This window comes from Notamacropus eugenii, chromosome 7, assembly GCF_028372415.1.
Source record: "Notamacropus eugenii isolate mMacEug1 chromosome 7, mMacEug1.pri_v2, whole genome shotgun sequence".
Taxonomy (NCBI): domain Eukaryota; kingdom Metazoa; phylum Chordata; class Mammalia; order Diprotodontia; family Macropodidae; genus Notamacropus; species Notamacropus eugenii.
In genome coordinates, this window is record NC_092878.1 from 13,385,292 (window position 1) to 13,404,400 (window position 19,109).

The following is a 19,109-nucleotide window of genomic DNA, read 5'->3' on the forward strand; positions in this document are numbered from 1 at the left end:
TCTAGTCTTCACTGATTCTGTTGCTTGGATAAGGTCTACCACTTTCTCTTTTTTTTAGCTATTTATTTTTCTTGCCTTAGCATCCACATGTACACATTAGTCAAAATAACATTGCTTACTATCCAGCACTGGTCCCCCCAGGGCTTCTAAGGTCCCTATCATAAACCTTTTTGACCATCCCTGGGCTTTCTTAGAGAATTCTTCTGCTACTACTGCCTCTATAAATAGTCTTGCAAGCTAAATATGCCCTATCTCTTGTCTAGCTGGTACTCACTTGGGATGATGAACCTCTTCCTACTACCACCCATTGCCTTCTAGCTGGCTTTCTGTGTAGTTCTGTGGTGAAAGATGTCACTGTAGTTTCTCATTGGATTTCTTGGTAATTTTTCTGGCTAGTATGAACTTCAGGTTTTTGTTTGAAATAAAACTGTGAAAACTGGCCAGCCATCTTGCCATTCCTTTCCAGAAGTCAATCTATATATTTTTATCTTGAATTCTTAAAACCAACTAATGTTTCATGATTTAAAGCTTAAAAACTGCATCCTACTACTCCCACTCAGGGCTCTTAGTCATGCCTCATTGAATGACTAAGAGCTACCCTGGTGAAAAATGATGGATGGTCCTTAGAAATAGGCCCTTAGACAACAGATATTTTACCAGTTTGCAATATAGTTAAAATAGAGAAACACTAGAGCAGATGATCTCTAAAGCTACTGTTCTAAGCATCTATGACTCTCTATTTGATCATGTTTTAAATTCCCTGATCTGGAATCTTTGCCTTCCTACATGCACCCCAACTAAAATTAAAATGGCACCCTTCATTAGAGATGAAGGAAGAGAAGGAGGAGAAAGAAAGAAAAAGAAATAAGAAAGAAGGAAGAAAGGAAGGAAAGAAAAGGGAAGCACTAAATGCAGCAGTGAAACATTTCTCTGGAGACACAATGCATATTGGTGGCACTTATAATTACCTTTCCACAAGGATCTTCAAAAAGATGAAGGAATTTTGTAGGTCAACTTACAATCAAATCAATAACTTATTAACCACTTCTATTTTATTTTTTACTAAACCAAGGAAAAGACATATTTCTTTGAAGACAAAAGACATATCATCGAACAACATAGCAAAATAATGAAAAAGAAAAATACCTCATTCACATAAAAATCCACTCTCTTACAGATTATCACACTGTCTAGTGTCTAATTGTACATGTACAAGCAACACGTACTCTCAGGCACCATGCCTGGAGTGGGACATGTGTAGCAACTCATATCTTCAATACTTCAGAGTCATCCATGTCCTCTGATGATCTAATTTTGCTGCTCTTTTGCTCCACTGAACTACTTTTCTGTGCATCACATTCCCTGCCAAGTAGCTTCACGGAGCTCCTGCTGCTCTCTGTTTTTGTCAGAAGGTTTTTCAAATGTTATATGGTTACTTCTAATCAATTCTAGCAGAGACTAGGGAAGCCATCTTTAACTCTTGTAAGATTCAAGCTCAAATGGATGAATCCAGACAGTAATCTAAAGGTATCCTTAAGCCCTCCAGGGATGTAAGAACTATGTAATCTAGAGAAGTCCAAAAGGTTGTAGACCTTTGTCCCACTTTAACTCAACCATGAACCACAATGAGTTTCTGTAAAGTTTCTCAGAGAAAAACAAAGACCTAGACATAAAGACCTGATAGAGATAGTGAAAGAGAGGGATAAAGGTACCTCTCCAAACTCATCTCTCTTCCTAGCTTTTGTATTTCTATTGAGGATGCTGCCATCCTAAAATTGTTTTCAATCTCAGTCGCCCTCTGTTCTTCAGCATTCCTCAAACCCCACAATCATTTAATCTATAAGCCTTGTTGGTTCTTCACTCACTACATCCCTCATTTTTGTCCCTTCTTTCCACTCACATGGGCTACCATCCCAGTTGAGGTCACCCTACCTCAGGGTTCTCTCCTCTCTTCTTAATCCAACAAAGAACTACCAAATTCCTATTTCAAAAGCAGAGTCTGGCTACATCACTCCTCAGCTGTAAGAATTCTAGTGGTTCTCTATGGCTTTCACAATAAAATACAAACTCCTTTGTTTGGCATTTAAATTCCTTTGAAGTCTGACTCAGTCCTACTTTTATAGATTTATTTCACATTATTCTCCTTCAGGTGTTATATATTCCAACAAAACAAGGCTACTTACTCTTCCTCATCTACAACATTTCATTTTCCATTTCAATGTCTTTAAATAAGGTGTCCCCCAGACCTTGAAAGTACTCCCTTCTTACTTTGTTCTACTTTAAATCCCCAGCTTTCTCTAAAGCTCAGCTCAAATATTACTTCCTACACAACACTTTTACTAATCCCACTAATTACTATTAGCCACCAATACTTTTAATGTTTTTCTTTGCAAAAAAAATCAATATTTCTTTCTGAACTTAGCTAACAAAAATAAAAAGAGCATTTCTATGTATATAATAGAACAGAAAACAAAGTTGTGAATGAACCAGTCTGTTATGTACAATTTTCTTTTCAAATATGTATATTTAAAAATCATATATAAGTATACAAAATTCAACATGTAAACTATCAAAGCTTCTCTGCTTGTTTATAATTCTTTCTGGGCTTCCTTCTTTTCTGTGCTAAGCATTTTTGAACATGCTTTAATGACCTTCCTTTCTTTTATGTTTCTTTTTTTCTTCTCTGTTGAGATGAGCAGGTGTCAATTAACAAGCTAGCTAAAGCAAGATACATGATGCCTGCTGGGAAGCAATAGAGAAGTGTAGCAGGAAGCATGTAAGATGCAAAGTGTGGCAGGAAACAGCAGAATGGAGCAAGCACAATGACATATATAGAAGGCATTAACAATTTTGCAGCATCAGAGGTATAAATTGCCCTTCCATATACTGCTTCATGCAAATCACATGGTCAATCTGTTGCCTAGGTGTGGAAAGAACACTATCCTCCAGGCAACCTACCAGGTAGATGAAGCCATTTTTTTTCCTTAAAAGTTTAATTGGTTGGTCCAGGGAGCTGAGGATCAAGCTATTGACGTAGCTCCACAATCATCTAAGGATATAAAAAAGGTCACTGCTCCCTCAGCCATGGTGGATGTCCCACTACCAAGAGTGTCACACAATCTGCTGATCAGACTTGACTCTTTATGAACAGAAGAGGAGCCACATCTGTCTGAATCAGTGGTGTATCCTTGCTGAATATCTTTCCCATACTATAGTCAAGTATAATTCGGGCTTATCTGAGCAGGCCCAGATGGCCATGCCCTTGAGGGGTCTTTGGAGCATGTCTTGTTTGCCTACCATGGAGGTCTCTACATGCTCTACCACATGAGTGAGTAAGCCTCTTTTAATTGACTGTCACAGCACCACATAGTGTGGAGGTCTGCATCCTCTACCATATGAATGGGGTAGCTTCCTTTGATTTGCTGCCTGATCTTTAAAATTGGTGAGATAGTGCTGTTCACTCTTCTTCTCTTCAGCACTCTTTTTGGCTTCTCTTATTTACTATATCCAGAGGATGAGGATCAGTGTTCATCCTCAATATTGGTGCCGTAAATTGAACCAGTGAGAAGAGAAGGAAAGTCCTTCTCATCTCTGAGAAGTTGGCCTGGGGTGTTTGTTTCTGCTCTGTGTTGTTTGTCCAAAGTTTCAGGTGCAGAAACAGGAATTCAAGCTATACTGACCTTGGGGAAAAGATTGTAGGCAGAACAATATAGCCCATCAGCCTTGAATGGAAGCCCCCCAAAATTAGGGTGCCTGAGACTTGAGCCCAATGGAAGTTTTGGACTTGGAACTAGGACTGTGCCCTATAGGAGCTCAACTAAGCTATGAACCTAATATCCTTCCCCTCCCTCAGAGAACCCTAGGGAGTGAAATGTAACATTGCTGGCCTTCAGGTAGTGGGAGATAGGGTAACTTTTATTATATAAATAAACCTTCTTTTGTTAGCTGATCTGCAAGTGTCTCATTTCACTGAAATCTTAAACTTGAACTACCAAGCCAGTCTGAGTCAGATCCAGCCTATAATACCAAATGTGGATGTTCCACAGGTTATCTCAGGAAAGGTCCACTTTTCCCACTGAGTGCACATTTAATTGTAAGAGAATGAATTCAAGTTTTATGGAAGACAATATCCAATTATTACTTAATTTAAATTGCTAATTCATTGAATAGCTCTTTCTTTGAAATAAACATGTCTTATAGGTCATTGGTAAAATCAGATATACTAGTGGGAGTTTACGAGCTATATTTTGTAGAGGATTTTTTTTTTTATCCACAAATCACTTAGAATTGAGGGTAGCTAATTTATGGGGACTCCCATTGGATACATGTAAAATGAGGGCATTGTACTAGATTTCCTGTACTAGATTTCTTTTAAAGTTCCTTCCCAATCCAAGTTTATCATCCCTTCTACCCCTGGAGCCTATGACTATATCTTCAGAATTATAGCTATAGGTTAATATTTATTGACATTTGAAGATAAACTCTGTAAAAAAAAAAGCAACATTACTTTTAAGATGTAATGGAGACAAGAGAACAAGTTATAAATTATTTGTTCAACCCTTCCCACATCTTAGTCAACAGAGGAGTTTGAAGAAGGTGAGATGAAAATTAGAACTCTTATGTGAGACTCACAAAGTGTATGAGACTACAGAAACTATCTCTTTTGCCACCGAATCAGATCTGGGACAGCTCAGGATCCTGGCAATACTACTCCCATTTTTATAGCACTTTGAAATTTACAAAATGATACAAATCCCAAACTCTTAAGTAACTGGGGCTTTGAGAGTCATGTTCTTTCTGTCTAGAATCACTTTGGTAAGGTAGATGAATAAGACACTAAACATTTAATGACATAAGTTTATTAAAGAACTTTCTTAGAGATGTCCCAAAATGCAATTTACCTTTGAAAGATAGTGAGCTTTCTGTCACTGGAAATATACAAATGGTCTGGAGGAACAGGCATCATGAAGGTTGTAGAAAAATAAACAGGATAACATGAATCATTCATAGACTCTATCACAGACCATTGCATTTGGAAGAGACCTTAAAATCATCTACTTTGTGGATTAGGAAACTGAGAATCACAAAGATTAAGTGAGAGGGAATAAGTATTTTTATATAGCACTTCCTATGTGCCAAATACCTGTGCTAAGTTTTTTTTACCATATTATTTTTGATACTCACAACAAAGGTACTATTATTATCTCGATTTTAAAGATGAAAGAACGAAGGCAAACAGAAATTAAATGACTCACCTAGTCACACAGCTTTAAGTGTCTGAGGTCATATCTGAGCCCAGGTCTTCCACGCCCAGCACTCTATCCACTGCACCACCTGCTGCCTTGTGACTTGTCCAAGAGCAAATAGGCAAAACTGTGACTCAAATCTAAGTCTCCTGACTCTAAGTCCATAAATGCACTTTTGACTATACCACACTATTTATGGCAACATGCCTTTTAACTTCAATATATGCTGTGACATAACCCCGAAAGAAATGTAACCTAAACACACTTCTGGTGTTGTGGCAAACAGGATCTATCCCTTTCTGGGGAAATCAGCAGAGATAAAAGCAACATTCAAAGATTAGATAACGCACACTTTGGGGTTGTTCCTTGTTCCTTGAAACTAATTACCAAACCAACTTCCTGCAGCCCTGACCACAGATGCCAATAACAGGATGATGGGGCTTGTGATTTTTGCTATGAACTAAAGTCTTTTGGCTGCAGATTGTCCCTTGAACATGGGCTACCATTTCCAAAACATTCCAGACTCTTGGTATCCCTCTTCCCCAGGGGAGAAACCTGAGGCAGGCTATGTTTAGGTTAGGTTGTTTCAATGGTTTCACCTAAATAATGCACCCCAATTTTCTTTTTAAGTTGAAAGATAGGTCCCAGTTGAAAGAGGGTCCTCAATTTCTACCTCTATGTCTATGTATCTGGAGAATCTGCTGCATTTAAAGAACTCCTTTTGTATATATGCCCTTTACCTATATTAAAGTCCATATAGTAGAATTAGCTCATCTTCAAATGGTCCAGCTAATCTGCACATTTGTAGGGTGACTTCCTCATTTCAGAGAAGAGCTTTATTCGTATACATTGGGCTTCTGAGATAGAGACTACATTTATAGGTTCCTAGTAGATGTAGTCTGAAAGACACAGAGTAGTCTTCATCCCAAACAGCTAGAAACATGGAAAGTCTTGTTCAAGTAGAGCTTTAAGACAGAGTGGATATTTTGAGTGGCGGTCTATGGGACTAAGGTGGGACTGTGGCAGAGGAAAGGGCGGTTGGTAATAATTATGGCAGAAGCAACAGGAGAAGTAGAAACATACTGTGGAGAGATAGATGCTGCAGTAGAGAAGAGTTCCAGGGCAGCGGATAGTTTCATCCACCCAAGTGGATAGCAAGCTGTGACCAGAGCATGGGGAGTGTCCCATCATTGGTACACTTTCCCCTTGCTTAGAGTCCAAGTTGGTGAGGCCCTCTTCCTTTCTTTCCAAGAGGATGGACGTATGGTGCAGAGTTTTCTCTTATTTAAATTTGTCTACTTGCTGTTTTCAGTAGAACATTTAAAAGGCAATTCACTGAAGCAAAAATCTGATCTATTTTAACTGCTTTTGATTCATGTATGTCCTTAATTGTAAATAGAGGCATCAGGAGGAAGGAACAATGATTGGTTTTAATATACAGAAATATTGAATTACAATTGTTGTTATTCAGTTGTGTCCAAATCTTCATGACTCCATTTGGGGTTTTCTTGGCAGAGATACTGTAGCCTTTGCCTTTTCCTTCTCCAGCTCATTTTACAGAGGAAGAAACAGGCTCAAATGATTTAAGCAGGGTCACACAGCTCTTAAGTGTATGAGGCTGGATTTGAATTTAGGAAGATGAGCATTCCTGATTCCAAGTCCAGTTCCCTATGCGTTGAGTGACTTGAATTTCAAGCACTGGTCCACAAGTACCAACTGCCTCTTGGCTGATGGCAGAACAAAATGGAGAGAAAATCTTGTAATCTGTATTCATAAAATTTTGGATAAACTTCCCCAAAGGAAGAAATGAACAGGATTTAAGGTTTTTCCTCTACCCTTTGAGCTAAAAATAATTCAAAGCATCATTTTGTTGTCTGGGATGAGATTAAGCTATTGGGGCACATAACCTCACTAACTTATCCTTCTCCATCCTCCACACAAATGTTCAGAGAAAGCTCTCTGAGGGAGTGGAGTTGAGGGCAAAGACTAGGAAGTAGGACCTCCATGGTGAAAGAAAATGGTATGGTTAGTCGGGATTAGAAAACCCCATATTCAAAAGGTAGGGTCCAGCACTTGTTCCCTTTCACTTTCACTCAACCTTATACCCTGACAGTCACAAATGTTAAGCAGGCTTTTAAAATAGTAAAGTAAACCTGACTTGTAAAGGGCTTAAGTAGTAAAATTATCATGTTCCTCACTTCTTGTTTCCAGATATTATCAGAGTTCTCTAGGCAGGATGGAATAGTAAGTAGATTGATGAATTTGGGGTCAAGAATCCTTGAGTTCAAATCCTCTCAGCCACTTAGTAGCTATGCGGTATCAGGCAACTCATTTATCCTTTCTGTGCCTCAGTTTCCTTATCTATAAAATTGGAGTGTAAAACCCAAAGGCCTCGAAGGTCCATTCCAACTAACTGATGGTATAATCCTTTGTCCCCAGGCAAATCCTAGCTCCTCAGAAGTAACCAATTATGAGTAAAGATGACTGTAGCTGAAAGATTTGCCCATAACTTTATGGAAGATAACTCCTGGCCCATATCTACTTAGAGCATTTCATGTAGTGTGTAGCTGGAGTAACTTCTCAGGCTTCAGCCAACAAGCTGAAAAACCTGAAACACTGATAAGTTAAAATACTGAAGATTTGAATTTCTGATAGCATGGTCCAGTCTACAAAAGATTTCAAGAGCATGCTAATGAGATCACTGACCTTGAATGACACTCACCCTAGTTGGATCTGGGGTCAACTCTCAGATGAAGATCCCCCTGCAAATGTTGGGACCTAATGGAGTACAACTGTCACTACTTGAATTTAAATTAGAGATCCCCTCTAGAACCATCACCACTGCTAGAAAGATCTAGAAAAGTAGATGACAAGTAGTAGGAGAAACCCTGAAGGACTGTGTCCTTCTCAAATTAGTTTAGAATAGAGAGTGGGTAATTGGAATTCAAATATCTGCCTCATGGTATAAAAACTTTGCTAGGTGGCACTGCACCTGGAGTCAGGAAGGCCTGACTTCCAGTCTTGCCTGTGTGACCCTGGGCAAGTCACTTAACCTCTGTATGTATGCTTTAATACACTGGAGAAGGAAAGGACAAACAACTCCAGGATCCTTGCCAAGAAAATCCCATGGGCACTATTTGTGCTTGATGGTCCAACTAAACAATTGAACAACAAAAATTTTACCTCAACTCTTAAAAAAACCAAAGTTACCTTTAAGTGGGTTCATTGGTAGTAAATGTTCCCCCAAATGACCCGCATGGTAACATGAAATCAAATTTTAAAATGTTTTTATTGATTTGAAAAGATTTGGAATGAAAAAATTAAGTTAATAAAAGCTTCCTTTTTTTTAAAATTTTAATGCATTTTTAATTCCTTTCTAGAAAACTACTAAATATATTACGTTTCAATTTCATTTCTAACCCAGGAAAGATTCTTAACAAAATGTTTAAACCAGTTTAAGTAAGTCCTATGGTTAAATTAGCCTTACTCTTCACATCCTACAGTAAAAGCAAGGTCTATTTTTCACTGGAGTCGTTTCCATATACGGGCCATAAATAGACAGTATTAATCACTATCAGTGATGTTTAAGAGTTGAGCTGAGCTGTCTAGTAGGGAAGAAGAAGAAAATAGGCATTTATATATAACATACTATGAACCAGGCGCTTGTATCAGCTAAATGGGGCACAACCCTCTGAGGTAGGTACTGTTAGCCTTGTTTTAGAACTGAGGAAACTGAGGCAAGTCAAGTTAGGTGACTTCCCTAGGCTTACACAGATAACAAGTATCTGAGGCCAGATTTAAACTCAGGGGATTTTTTTACTCCAGACAGCACTCTAACGACTGTGCCACTTAGTGCTAGTAGGCTTGATGCATTTGCTCTGCGTGATTTACCCCAACACTTCACATATACCACACATCTGGGTGTGTGGAAGAGGAAAGAGAATAGTTTTAAGTCAATGAACAGATCAAAATTAAATGAACTAAACGGGAATCCAATTTAGCACCCCGACCTCCTCCTAAGTAACTGAGCTAACTGGGCATGAACATTTTCTGTTTTTTAGAGTTTGTCTTATGTCTTTAATAAAATCTGGTCCTCCATTGCATCCTGGGCCATCTCCAATCATCTTGATGAATATCTGTTAGCTGGATCCAGATGGCTCCAGTATGACCTTGCACAGCCCTCACTCACTCAAAACAAAGTCAAATACAAGTCATGTCATCATTTCTCTGATGGCATGATCTTTGGCAATGAAGGATGAACACAACAACAATAATAAAATCTAAAAACCAGACTTCTTTAATGCTAACTATAGTGAAGGTAATGAAATAGGAGCATATAGGCATAGGCTGAGGACTGGAAAAGATATCAGAGGCCAGTTAGTCAAACTCCTTCATTTTACTAATGAGGTAAAAAAGGGCACAGAGATGGAAAGTGATTTGCTAAGGTCACACATGTAAATAGCAGAAGTGGGACTGCACAATCAGCGACCTCTCCTCTGGATCACTCTGCTTCCCTAAACATGGAAGGCTGGAAATCATACTGAGAATCAGACAGTCTGACTCTGAAATTCAGTGGAAATGTGATGCTGGACAAATCATTCGGCAAACCTCCCCTCCATCTTCAATGACTTCAACTTTAAAATAAGGTAGTTGCACAAGATACTCTCTATGGCCCCATCCATCTCTAGAGATCTAAAAACTAGTGATGGAGATGGGAAGTGGAGTCAAGATGGTAGAGTAATAGCACGGACTTTCTAGAGTGCTCCCACCAAGCCCAGTCAAATACCTGTACAAAATGGCTCTAAACAAATTCTGGAGCTGCAGAACCCACAGAATGACAGAATGAAGCAAATCTATAGCCCAAGATAGCATGGAAGGTCCCCAGAAAGTGTCTATTTTGCCAAGCAGGGGGCAGGGTATAGTCAAATGTGGGTCACACAGGCACAGACAGGACCTGAGCAGGCCTTGAGGAGACTGAATCTCTCGCACCTGTAGCAGTTTCTAGACTTCATGACCCCAAAACACTGGGAATAAATTGGAAGGTCAGTGGAAAAAGCCTGTGGGACTAGTGCAGGAGAGTGGAGCGGTCCATCCCCAGTCCCAGGGTGGCAAAGGGGGAGGAGGCAAAGGAACCAGTGGCAGCCACAACAGCAGCAGGGACAGAGACAAGTCTCTTGCTGGAGTTCTAGGCCCACAGACTGTGGGAGGATCAAGTGGCTGACAGAACACCCCCCAACCACCACTGGAAACAGAGAACTACCATGACAAAGAATTCATAAGTCAAGTAAGTGGCTGGAAAAATGAGAAAAAACCAGAAAAAGAATCAGAATATAGAATCTTACTTTGGTGACACAGAAGACCAAAGTATGCAAAACAGAAGAAAACAAAATCAAAACTCCTCCATCCAAAACCTCCAAGAAAAATATGAATTGGTTGCAGGCCATGGAAGAGCTCAAAAAGGACTTTGAAAATCAAGTAAGAGAAGTAGAGCAAAAATTGGGAAGCGAAATAAAAGTCATACAAAAAATCATGAAAAACGAGTCAACTGCTTGCTAAAGGAGACCCCAAAAATGCTGAAGAAAATAACACTTTAAAAAATAGACTAAACCAAATGGCAAAAGAGGTCCAAAAAGCCAATGAGAAGAAGAATGCCCGAAAAAGCAGAATTGGCCAGATGAAAAAGAAGGTCCTAAAGAAAATAATTCCTTAAAGATTAAAATGGAGCAAATGAAAGCCAAAGACTTCATAAAAAATCAAGAAATTATAAAACAAAATGAAAGGAATGAAAAAATATTAGACAATGTGAAATATCTCACTGGAAAAACAACTGACCTGGAAAATAGTTCCAGGAGAGACAACTTAAAAATTATGGGACTACCTGAAAGCCATGATCAAAAAAAGAGCCTATACATCATCTTCCATGAAATTATCAGGGAAAACTGTCCTGATATTCTAGAACCAGAGGGAAAAATAAGTATTGAAAGAATCCACCAATCACTTCCTGAAAGAGATCCAAAAAGAAAAACTCCTAGGAACATTGTAGCCAAATTCCAGAGTTCCCAGGTCAAGGAGAAAATATTGCAACCAGACAGAAAGTAACAATTCAAGTATTGTGGAAATACAATCAGGATAACACAAGATCTAGCAGCTTCTACATTAAGGGATTGAAGGGCTTGGAATATGATATTCCAGAAGCCAAAGGAGCTAGGATTAAAACCAAGAATCACTTACCCAGCAAAACTGAGTATAATACTTCAGGGGAAAAAATGGCAATTCAGTGAAATAGAGGACTTTCAAGCATTCTTGATGAAAAGACCAGAGCTGAATAGAAAATTTGACTTTCAAACCCAAGCATCAAGAGAAGCATGAAAAGGTAAACAGGAAAGAGAAATCATAAGGGACTTACTAAAGTTGAACTGTTTACATTCCTACATGGAAAGATAATATTTGTAACTTCTGAGATTTTTCTCAGTGTTTGGGTAGTTGGAGGGATTATATACATATAGAAAGAGAGCGCAGGATGAGTTGAATAGCAAGGGATCATATCTAAAAAAATAAAATCAAAGGATGGGAGAGGAATATATAGGGAGAAGAAAGGGAGAAATGGAATGGGACAAATTATCTCTCATAAAAGAGGCAAGAATAAGCTTTTTCAATGGAGGGGAGAAGGGAGGAAGTGAGAGGGGGAAAGTGAAGCTTACTTTCTTCACATTTGCGTTAAGGAGGGAATAGCATGCTCACTCAATTTGGTATGAAAATCTCTTACACTACAGGAAAGTAGGGGAGAAAGGCATAAGTCATGGGGGGGGGGAATGACAGAAGGGAGGGCAAATGGGAGGAGGGGGTGATTAGAAGTAAACACTTTTGGGGAGGGACAAGGCCAGAAGAAAGAATAGAATAAATGGGGTGGCAGGAAAGGATGGAGAGAAATATGATTAGTCTTTCACAACCTCACTTTTATGGAAGTCTTTTGCATAATTACACATGTATAACCTATATTGAATTGTTTGCCTTCTCAGTGGGAGTGGGCAAAGAGGGAGGAAGGGAGAGAAGTTGGAACTCAAAGTTTTAAAAACAAATATTAAAAATTGTTTTTACATGCAACTGGGAAATACAGGTAAAGGGAGAAAAAATTGAAGTGATGGCATTTTTGAGTTAATAGGAAGATAGATGTTAATGAAATTAGGTAATAGCAGAGAAAAGGCAGATGAAGATTGTGGGATAAAGATTCCACCTTGTCCATTTTGTGAACGTAGAACATGTACACAAGGTGGGAAATTAAGGGGATATCACTGTTGAGTAACAGTAATGTGTTTGTTAAGTGCAATTGGTCAGATTCGTGAGGGTCAGAACTTTTCTTAAATGAATGATTAGGGAAGACTAGATGCAGAAGCACTATTTGCAAATTGTTTTTTGTCTTGGTAGTACAGTGTAGTTGAATATATGTGCCCAGATTGGGGTAGGAGTGTATATGTGAAGAGAATAGGCAAATGAAGCAGCAAAATATATAGCTATCTGGCCTGACCACTGGCATACCTTAAGAAAAGGTACAAGTGGTAGTATGGTTAGAACACACAAACATGATTAGAAAAATGGTAGAATTGGGTTTGAGAAGCATTGTGAGAGTGGACAAAGGAATGGTTCCCTATAAGGATTCTCTCAGGAAGAGGAATCTCATACTTACCCAAGAGAATTTGAGTTGGCCAGATGGTCACAACTAGGATAGATTCAGAAATGAGGGTGGGTATGTTCTCTCTGTATAAGAGAAAATGTATAGATAGGGGGCTAAAAGATCAATATAAACTCTTTCTGCAGACATTTTTATGCCTACTTAACTATTATCCATCATCTAAGTCAGGGTACTTTAGCGTGAGGTCCAAAGATCCCAGGACCAGGGATAGATTTCAAGGGATCTGTGAACTTAAGATGGGAAAAAAATACATCTTTATTTCAACACAACTCCTTTTCTTTCTTATCCTATATATTTTATTATATGCATTTTAAAAAATAGGTTGAGATCACCTGATCTAAATGAACCAACTCTAAAGGACTTAAAATGAGGAGCTCTCCTGGGATGGAATTGTGCTATTTCCTCTTTGCAGGGGAGCGTTGATGTTGGGGGGAGGGAATGATGGTCATTTCTCCTTTGTAAATAGACTCTGGATACAGATGTTCTTTTGGAGAAAAGGGAAGCGGTTATTTCATGCCTTTACCAGAGGCACTGCAATTTTATTTCTCACTCCAATTAGTAAATGGAATCTATAATCTGTAAAGATGAGTGCGTGTTCCCTTAGGTCACACAAAGTTGGGAAAGAGATGAGAATCTTTTTTAAACTAATTTTTATTAATGTTTTCTATTTCTTATATCATCATAGTTATCCCAAGTATTCTCCCTTTTCCCCTTCCCAAAGAGCCTTCCCATATAACAAATACTATTTCTAAGAGACAGGGAAAAATCAGCACAGTTGAGTAACTGATTGAAAAAGTCCAAAAGCCTGGGTTATGTATAATACCTACGGACTTCCCACCTTTGTGAAAGTACAGGTGGGGGGGTGTCTTCTCATATCTTCATTTGAATTCTGCTTGATCTTTTTAATTTTGCTACATTCATTTCTGATGTTTTCAGTTTACAGTTCTTCTTTCCATTTACATTGTTTTAGTTATCATGTATACTGTTTTCTTGGCTCTGCTTACTTCACTGTGTATAAGTTCATTTAAATCTTTCCATATTTCTCTATATCTATCACTCATCATTTCTTACACTACAGTAACATTCCATTATATTCATGTACCACATTTGTTTAGCCATTCCCCAGTTGATGGGCATTGACTTTGTTTCCAATTATTGGCTATAATAAAAAGTGCTGCTATAAATATTATGGGGACGTTCTTCTTACCAATGGCTTCCTTGGGTATTAGCCCAGTAATAGAATCTCTGGTTCAGAGGATATCAACGTTTTAGTTTTTTTATTTGAATAACTCCAAATTGCAAAGATAACTCTCAATGGGAATGAGAGTATAAGCCATTTTGATAAATTTATTCAATGAGTTACGATCATCTTAATATTTTAAATTTGTTAAGGAGTAGATTGGAGTATTTCCATGAAACTGAGGTTTGCAAGGGTTTCCATGAAGACCAGATCCAGGAGAAGTGCTCTAATTCAACTCTCCTCTCCACTTTAAGACACGTATAACCCTACACTAAACAAGATAGAACCCAGACACGAGAAAGCAGACACAAGAAAGTTAGGAATAGGAATCATATAAGGAACCCAGTTTAATTTTGACTTATTTCTTCTCTCCACTATCTAATGGCATATTTTGAAGTTATTCTCCTGTAACTATTACAATCTCCTCTCTTGGAAGCAAGTAGCTATACTTAATTTGCCCAGCTACCTTTTCAGTGCCCAGACAAGAGTAGTTGCTTCCATATGGAAGAAATACTTAACACCCGACTCTACTATTGCCTAAATATTTTCAAGAGAATACATGTCCTTCTTCCATGCTTTTTTACTCTTCACCAAACTGCAGATGCCTTCAAACTGAGGGAGTCTTATATCACCATGGAGCAAGAGATATACGAAGCCATCTGGACAATATGCCAGATATGTTAGCCAGAAGTGCCATTAACAATGCATGTAAAGTTGGAAATGGGTATGATTTAGTAGTACAAGGACAGAATGACAGTGGACAAAACCCTATGCCATATGGACATCAGCTTAGTCAGTAGCTTATAAATTTATGTTACTTTTGTTACTTGGTCAAAATGTGTGACTTCATTGCTGTAGAGGAATGATCAACATGAAAAGGCTGTCATCCAATGGAGATGGCTGGATCTTTGTAATTTATCATCTTAGGGAGTGGTCTGGAGCAATGAAAGTTTAAGTGACTTGCTTATGATTTCACAGGCATTATGTATTAGAGGTAAGATCTTGACTTCCAGATCAGCCCTCTCTTCCTTATACCAAAATGTCTATCTTTAGAATTACATAAGTTTTTTATCTTGACCATGATCCATTCTTTAACATGTGAAAATAACTTTCATGGATGGAAACATTTTGAATTCCATAAGAATGGCAGAAAAATAATTCATTATGAAACTTATCAAGGAAGAACTAAAGAGAAGACATTCTTCTCTTTCTAAATGATTATCCTCCTCTTCTTAATTTTAGCAGCATTCTTAGACAATTTGAACAATTATTGTATATGAACATCACCACCATTTACCTGAATTGTTAGTCTAACGATCAGACTTGTGTACCCACTTGAATCTTGAAACCATAGTAATCATTTGCAGCTTTGTTAATCAAGTATAGACAAGTAAACTCAAGTAATTGTTTTAATGGAGGCACTAAGAATAGATATAACCCCTAAAACCCCCAAGTGAATAATTTCTCATTTAGTTATAATTGATATTGAATTAATATTCAGGTTAAACACAAAATAATTCATGTCAAACACACTTTTTTTAAAATTCAATTTTATTTTATTTTCTGAATTTTCCTTCTCTTCTCTCTCCCCCCACTGAGAAGGCAAGGAAAACAAAGCTAAAAAAGAAAAAGCTGAAGAGTTTATTCACTATCAAGGGCACCATACAGTAAACTGGGAGGAAGGACTATGCTCTCTTTTCCTTGGGCCCTGTGGCCCTAAGAGATGACTTTGGAGCTTTCATTTGCTTTTTTGTCCTTTTGAGTTCTAGGTGTGAAGAATGGAGTCCTCAGCTCAGGCACTCAAGCTTGGGGACCTTGGAGCCCAGGATTCCAGCCTGGGTATTGCAATCTGGCCAGCAGGGAATCTCTGGGAAGCCAACCCTGAGATTTAAGATGGTTTAGGGAATAGGGGAGAGGGAGCACACTTTGAACTTAGAACTGAGCTCAATTGGGAACCTAACCCCTTTGCCCTGCCCAAAGGTTTAGGAGGAATTATAGCCTCAGTGCATTGGCTGTGCCCCTGTGGAGAAAGAGTCAGCTTGAGAAATGTTTGTATAACCATTCTTGCTATGCATTTGAAGCAAATATTCCTTTGTAAAAGCTAATCTAAGAGTTTAAATGGAATTAGGGTACTTAGAATACCCCCTACATTAAGGGGAACATAATCAGTGAGAGCTGCAGCCAGTGGCAGAGATGAGGAAAACCCATCAAACCCTCTAAGCATAAGGCCAACTCTGAGGGAGAGGTAGTGGGAGCCAAGAGTGATCATTGTTATATATGGGACCTTTTCTGACAAAAAGCCATGGGAATCCTTGGAGAGATTTCCTACCTGGGACTTTAAGTTTTGGATACCCTCATTTGCAAGATCCTAGAGAAACCAGCAAACCTATTTTAAGAATATTAATTTTACAGTTGATATTTTTTCCACTGTGGGTTTCCTTGCAAATTTATTGATGTTCCAGTGATGTATTTTGGCATACTTTATATTTACTGGTTCCTTGAGTGTTTAGATATTTTAGATACTATCACTGAATTTTGCATAATTATTGATACTAAGTTTAATAGGAAAAGTGTGGAGTCTATATCACCAGAATGCCTTGCCTAATTAATCCTTCTTCTCCTTCTCCTTGCTTTACTGTGGAAGAGCTTTCCCTACAAATTCTTAGGGTAAGGACGCCTGTTCTTAGAATCCATGAGTAGTTGGCCTTCTTTGTTACTTCTCTAACTGGGACTACGTTTTTTTGTCCTCTTGGGTGAGTTTTAAACTCTGTATGGATTACCCTTGTAGTGTTAGGGATCTATTGAGAGAATTTTAAATAATTTCCCTTTGGAATAAAGGGAATTTTGGAATCCCTTTAGAATAAAGACCCAGAGGAAATTTGTCTGAAACTCTATAAGAATCGCCTAGGGACTGTGGAGAAAGGGACACTTGAAAATTTTTCCTGAATTCCTTTTGAATGACTTGCATGGAGGGAAGATTATTTCTTATCTTAGAGAGGAATTATGCCTAATTGAACCCAGGTCCTAAATCCCTAAACTCCATGTGGTTTGGCAAACTCATTATGCATCGGATTCCTGTCTAAGAAATCGATTTCTTTACCCTTGCTTTATCTTTTACTTATGGGCTGAGAAAGATCATTTGAGCACCAAGTAAGGTATGTGTTGAGTACTAAACAAGCAGGCATCCTTGGTAAACTATATAAAATATTCCTTGTTTGTTGAATCTATAAGAGTTTTTGGATAATTGTGACTTTCATTCATACATGTGAGACTTTATATGACGATGCAACATGACTGTTTTGAGACTCATATAGAGGAATGTGCTGGAGTCATCCTGAACTGGTTTGGGAGAGACAATTGTTAAATTTTCAGTATGAGCATTCACACCTCAGAAATTGTCAAGCACTACAAAATAGGGCTTGGCTTAGTGTTTTGTTGATTTCTAGACTAAGAAAATAATGGAGAAAATGTCAATAATGCAATTTAAACTTACTAGTGTGTGTTATTCATAAAAATTTTTTCAGAGAGCTGGCTGTTAAACATTGACCAGTGCACTTCTGTCTGTATGGCACTGAGGAAGCAAATGAAAGGACAGTGCTTTTACTTCCACTGTGACTATAAAGGATTGTTTTTAATTGGGTAAATGTACGGTATGTTCAAAAGGCACCCCCACCTATTTTCTAGGAATGGCAAATTTCACAAATGGGGAGAGAATCTAATGAGAGCTTGGCACATGCCCAGACCACTTAAGATAGGTGGGTTCTTGGGACCTGTTTCTAAGAAACAGGACTGACACAGGTGTGGACATTCTTCGGTGGTTTGCCATGCAACTGAATGCAGCCTCTTTCCACTGGTTGCATAGTCAGAATTGCTCATATCTTTAAATCAATGTGACTGAGGCATTCTCTTTCCAGTGGCTGCTTCTAGGAGAGAAGGGCTCATTCACTCACATTAGGGGTATTGTAATGTCCTGGGCTTTCTGCACTAATTTAAATATCCCAGGCTCCTTTCACTTATTTAAATGTCCCGGGCTCTCTAAGCTAATCCTCCCTCCCTGGGGCTTTGCTTGGAATCTTACCTCAAGATCTACGTCTTTGTCAGTCCTCAGGCGTCCCTGGTCCCTCCCGTGGGGGAGGGGAATAACTAGACAGAACACCCAAGTTGGCAGCAGTCCACTCTTTAATTGTTCATTCACTTCCCCCGGGATCCCCACAATGCTCCAGTATATCTTTAGGCACCCGAGCTCCTCCCATGTTCCTCCCCGTAGGCGGAGCCTACCCTGTTACTGAGGCGGTCCCAGTACCTCGTAGCTTGCTAGACCAGCTAGCTTGCCACGTAGGCAGGTTAACACCTCCAGGTGTCTCTACTTTCCATACAGGAGGCCACGGTCCAGAGCTGGGCCCTAACAGTGTATCATGCAATAAGCCAGATGGGAAGTACCTTAAGACCACCATCTGCTTGCCTGAGGAGCTATGGCCCCAAGAAATGGTCTTGTAGTTTTGACCTCTTTTGTTTATCCTTTTTAGTTTTAAGTATGGGGAATGGAGTCCTCACCTCAAAGAGCTCAAGCCATGAGGACTTTGAAGCCTAGGATTCCAGGCTAGATGTTTCAACCAGTCCAGCAAGGAAGCCCTGAGAAACTAAATGTTGAGGTGGAAGCCCAGAAGAATCTTTGAACTTGAATTTAATAGGACTAATGCTGTGTGGGACTAAGTTAAAACTGGAAACCCAATCCCCTTCCTCTGTTCAAAGACTGAGGTGGTATGTAGGAAATTGAGAGGGGAGAAAATGTATGCTTGTTCTTGCTACACCTCTGAAGTAAATATTCCTTTGTAAAAGAGATAATAATAATAATATATTAAGAGAAGATGCTATTTGTGAAGATGTAATGGTAATTTAAATGGGAAGATCTTTCCCAATCGCATGGAAGTCC